This window comes from Saccopteryx leptura, chromosome 8 (genome assembly GCF_036850995.1).
Source record: "Saccopteryx leptura isolate mSacLep1 chromosome 8, mSacLep1_pri_phased_curated, whole genome shotgun sequence".
Lineage (NCBI taxonomy): Eukaryota > Metazoa > Chordata > Mammalia > Chiroptera > Emballonuridae > Saccopteryx > Saccopteryx leptura.
The window spans coordinates 83,043,514-83,049,513 of record NC_089510.1 but is presented as its reverse complement, the minus strand read 5'-3'; positions in this window follow the sequence as shown (position 1 = coordinate 83,049,513).

Here is a 6,000-nt window from a genome sequence, read left to right as displayed (position 1 = left end):
AGATCAGGAACAAGGTAGGGATGCCCCCTTTCATCGCTCTTATTCAACATAGTCCAGAAGTCCTAGCCATAGCAATCAGACAACAAGAAGAAATAAAAGGCATCCAAATTGGAAAAGAAGAAGTAAAACTATCATTATTTGCAGATGATATGATATTGTATATAGAAAACCCTAAAGTCTCAGTCAAAAAACTACTGAACCTGATAAATGAATTCAGCAAGGTGGCAGGATATAAAATTAATACTCAAAAATTAGAGGCATTTTTATACACCAATTTTGAACTGTGAGAAAGAGAAATTAAGGAAACAATCCCCTTCACTATTGCAGCCAAAAAAATAAAGTACCTAGGAGTAAATTTAACCAAGAAGATTAAAGACTTGTACTCGGAAAATTATAAAACATTGATAAAAGAAATCAGGGAAGATACAAACAAGTGGAAGCATATACCGTGCTCATGGTTAGGAAGAATAAACATCATTAAAATGTCTATATTACCCAAAGCAATTTATAAATTCAATGCAATACCAATTAAAATACCAATGACTTACTTCAAAGATATAGAACACATTCCAAAACTTATATGGAACCAAAAGAGAAAACGAATAGCCTCAGCAATCTTGAAAAGGAAGAATAAAGTGGGAGGTATCACACTTCCTGATATCAAATTATACTACAAGGTCATTGTACTCAAAACAGATTGGTACTGGCTTAAGAACAGGCATATAGATCAATGAAACAAAATAGAGAACCCAGAAATAAACCCACACCTTTATGGACAATTGATATTTGACAAAGGAGGGAAGAGCATACAATGGAATAAAGACAGCCTCTTCAACAAATGGTGTTGGAAAAATTGAACAGCTACCTGCAAAGAAAATGAAACCAGACCACCAACTTACACCATTCACAAAAATAAACTGAAAATGGATAAAATACTTAAATGTAAGCCGTGAAACCATAAGCATCTTAGAAGAAACATAGGCAGTAAGCTCTCTGACATCTCTCGCAGCAATATATTTGCTGATTTATCTCCACGGGCAAGGGAAATAAAAGACAGGATAAACAAATGGAACTATATCAAACTAAAAAGCTTTTGCACAGCTAAAGACAACAAAACCAGAATAAAAAGACAAACTACACAATGGGAGAACATATTTGACAATACGTCTGATAAGGGGTTAATAACCAAAATTTATAAAGAACTTGTAAAACTCAACTCTAGGAAGATAAACAATCCAATCAAAAAATGGGCAAAAGAAATGAATAGACACCTCTCCAAAGACGACATACAAATGGCCAATAGGCATATGAAAAAATGCTCAACATCACTAATCATTAGAGAAATGCAAATTAAAACCACAATGAGATATCACCTCACACCAGTCAGAATGGCGCTCATCAACAAAACAACATAAAGTGCTGGTGAGGATGTGGAGAAAAGGGAACCCTCCTGCACTGCTGGTGGGAATGCAGACTGGTGCAGCCACTGTGGAAAACAGTATGGAGATTCCTCAAAAAATTAAAAATCAAACTGCCTTTTGACCCAGCTATTTCACTTTTAGGAATATATCCCAAGAACAGCACAGCACTATTTCAAAAGGAGAAATGAACCCCTATGTTTATGGCAGCATTTTTCCCAATAGCAAAGATCTGGAAACAGCCCAAGTGTCCATCAGTGGATGAGTGGATTAAAAAGCAGTGGTACATATGTACAATGGAATACCATGAGGCCGTGAAAAAGAGGAAATCTTACCTTTTGTGACAACATGGATGGACATGAAAACTATTATGTTAAGTGAAATAAGCCAGGCAGAAAAAGAAAAATATCATATGACTTCACTCATTTGAGGAATCCAATGAACAATGCGAACTGAGGAACAGATTTGATACAGAGGAGAGATCAAAGGGACCAGAGGAAAAGAGGACAGAGGGAAAGGGGATGATAGGATGGGATAAACCTGAAGGGAAGGGGGGAGGGCGCTTCGGGGAAGGGGGTAAAGGAGATGCTGAAGGGAATACGGGGTAGGGGGAATGCATTCGGGGCAACACTAGAAGCTATGTAAACTCAATAAATTAAAATCAATAAAAAACAACAACAACAACAACAAAACGTAGAACATCATTTTTCTTTTCTGTCAGCCTTTTCCCAAATTGATAGCAAATATCTACCGTGAATAAAAACAGGTAAAAGGAAAAAAACAACAAAAAAACAATAAAAGACAAAGCACTTTGGTGGGCAGAGAATTGAGTCATGCTTTAAAAATAATCAATGTGAGTCCTTTTGTGTTTTGTTTTGCTTTTTTTTTTTGTGAACGCAGACATTTCTCTCAGGCATTTATACCAGGATTTTAAAGTCTCTCTATTAAAAAAGAAATACCCGATTAATTTGCTCTGTGATGGAAAGGCTTTTTATTTACCTCTAATAGAAAGTAGTAGGAAGGTAGTGGGAAACCTGTTTATTCCAGGCAAAACATAAGCAAGTTTTGTAGGGTGACTAAATTCTATTTACTGTCAAGAGTGCCCTCTGCTGGCTATCGCTTTGAATTAAAAAAATACTCTTAGGCTTCCGGATTTCATTTGTTGATCAAATGAGGTTTTTAATACATTGGTTTAAAAACATATATATATACCTGAACGGTGGAAAAACTTTAGCGATTTTATTTTAAGTATACAAATAAGCAAATATAACAGCAAGCAGGCAAAATGTTACATGTCATGAAAAGAGCACTGTTTTCATTGTGACAACAGAGAAACAGTTAGTTGTTCAGGAAGGATTAATTGAGTGCTTATTCTGTGAGAGGCACTGTGTCAGGCGTTGGGGGCCACAAACGTGATGCCGATATGACCCCACATCAAGATCTCAGAGTCTTGCGGGGGAGTCAGACCCACGAACAGTTACTTGGCCATGTGTAGAGTGCGTTGGGAGACTGGAGGGATTCCCACATCATACTGGGGGGGAGGAGTTAGGAAAGGCTTTCTGCGGATGCCGGCCCAGGAAAACAAAGCGGGGCAGGGAAAGGCATTCTGAGTAGAGGGAAGAGTATTAAGACATGTGCCAAACGTGTGCAGAACCTTGGTGACAAGCCCCGCGTTAGATGGCTTAGCGGGACTTGCAGGGCTCGTGATGCTGCACAGCAGCAGTTCTCAGGTGTTTTGGCCTCAGGACTTTATCTTCTTAAAATTTATTGAGGACCCTCAAAGATATTTAGTTCATATGGACTGTATTGCTTGATGATTACCACATTAGAAATTAAACAGAAATTTTGAACATAGTTGTTGATGTATTTAACTACATGTTGCCTTAAGCCATACTTAAAAAAAAACAACCCTGAAATTTTCTAAACACAAATGCATAAGAAGAGTGGTGTACACGTTTGCAAAACTGCTCATGTCTGGTTTAATAGGAGCCAGCTGCCTCTCGTACCTCCTCTGCATCCCGTCTGTTGCAACACCATGTGTCCAGAAGCAGCTGAAAAACTCCACTGTAAACTCATGAAGCAAAACAGGAACAAAGGCAAACAACATCATAGTATTTTTATGAAAATAGTTTTTATTTTGTGGGGCCCCAGCGGTGCACTTGGAGAACTGTGGCTGCAGACGTAGGGAGAGACCAGCCCACGGAGAGCTGTGCACACAGTGCTGAGTACACGGAACCCTACCGATGCACGTGTATAGTCAGGCGGGAGACTTTTGTTGTTGTTTTAATGGGAGACAGACAGACAAACAAGAACAGACAGACAGACAGACAGAGAGATAAGCATCAACTCATAGTTGCAGCACCTTAGTTGTTCATTGATTTATTTCTCCAGCCAAGCCAGTGACCTTGGGCTCAAGCCAGCGACTATGGGATCATGTCTATGATTCCACACTTAAGCCAGCAACCTCAGGGTTTCAAACCTGGGTCCTCAGCATCCCGGGTCAACACTCTATCCACAGCGCAGCTCCTGGTCAGGCAGACAGGCTTGAGTTTTAAATCATCCTATTTGCCTCTGTGTTGTGTTATATTTGAGGGGCATAAGACTTGAGTGAAGAAAACTAGTTATAAAGTTATTACAATTGTTTGGGCAGGAATTGATGAGAGACTCAGTGAAAGTAGTGTGTCCAGAGATGAAAAGAAGTTAATGGATTTTGAGAAATATTTAAGAAGTAGAATTGAGTAGACTTGGGGACTGATTAAGAGTTGGAGGACTGGTTTAGGGGGTAGAGAAAATGTCATAATTTTAGCTTGGGTAACTGGGATATATTCATGTGATTTTCAACTGCTTCAATCAAGGTATTGCTGACTCACCCAGCAGAGGAATGACTTCCAGCAATACCCTATCCCACACTTTGCTGAAGTGTGGGGCCAGATGTATTGAAATAAGAACTAATTGTATTGCACCTAGTACCAGAAGTTTGAAGGGAGGGGGAGGAAAACAAGATTAAAAATTAATGGGGGCCCTGGTCGGTTGGCTCAGCGGTAGAGCATTGGCCTGGTGTGTGGAAGCCCTGGGTTCGATTCATGGTCAGGGCACACAGGAGAAGTGCCCATCTGCTTCTCCACCCCTCCCCCTCTCCTTCCTCTCTATCGCTCTCTTCCCCTCCTGCAGTCAAGGCTCCATTGGAGCAAAGTTGGCCTGGGCACTGAGGACAGCTCCATGGCCTCTGCCTCAGGTGCTAGAATGGCTCCGGCCACAACGGAGCAATGCCCCAGATGGGCAGAGCATCGCCCCTTGGTGGGTGTGCCAGGTGGATCCTGGTCAGGCGCATGCCTGAGTCTGACTGCCTCTCCACTTCTAACTTTGGAAAAATACAAAAAATAAAATAAAAAATGAATGGGGCCTGACCTGTGGTGGCACAGTGGATAAAGCATCGACCTGAAAATGCTGAGGTCGCCGGTTCGAAACCCTGGGCTTGCCTGGTCAAGGCACATATGGGAGTTGATGCTTCCAGCTCCTCCCCCCTTCTCTCTCTCTTTCTCTCTCCTCTCTCTCTCTCTCTCTGTCTCTCTCTCGCCTTCTCTCTCTCCTTTCTAAAAATGAATAAATTAAAAAAAAATTTAAAAAAATGAATGGGGCCAAAAGTTATCTGTGGAAGAATCTCCAAATCATCAGATATAGTTTTAAAATGTAATTAGAGGATTTTTTTTCTTAGCAATGACTAGTCAAGACGGAAGTTCTCTCCTGGCAGGAACTGTCACTCCTTCCAAGAAGCTGTGGTGTCTCTTTCCCCTCTCCTTGATTCTGGGCTGGTCCTGTGATTTGCTTTGACCAACAGAATCTGATGATTTGATGCTGAGTAATTTCAAAACTTGCATCTTAGAAGATACAAAGCTTCTTGCTTTTGCATACTGACTGAGAATGGTCCTTCCAACCTGGAATTCAGAATTTCATTTCGAGAGGGAAGCATGTGGAGGCGAACCAAGTCACTTAGCTAACAGCCAGCCACAGCTTTCAGCCATGTAGTGTGCCACAGGGATGTCCAAGCCCAGCAGAACGCTGATGACTGGGCTCCGGATCAACACTATGTTCAGCAGATGACCCACAAGCTAAGCTCAGTCAACCCAGAATCATGCAGTAACAAATGGCTATTATTTTAACTTATCAGTTTCAGAGTAATAGGTCACTCAGCAAGAGATAACCAAAACAATTGTGTTTGGACCAAAAGTAGAATAAAATGGAGATAAAGGGACCAAAAGGGAGTTCCTTCTGGACAGGACAGTGCTTCTCACAGAAGGAATGAGTAGAGTGAGAGTTAAAGATAAAAGGGGAGGAGATGTTATTTCAGCAAGTCCTTGACTGGGACAGGAATGAATTGGATTGCAGACAGAAATTGAGGTACTGGCTTTGTATAAAAGGCAGTAACCTCATTCTAAGAGAGTGGTGGAAATGAAGTCAGGAGGGGTGTATTACTTAGCTTAGTGAGCCATTTATCTTAAAGTAAAATGCTTAAAATACCTTTTATCTGCAGCCAAGCAAATAAGTGTTTATTATTTATTTCATGAATTTAACCCAAATAAAG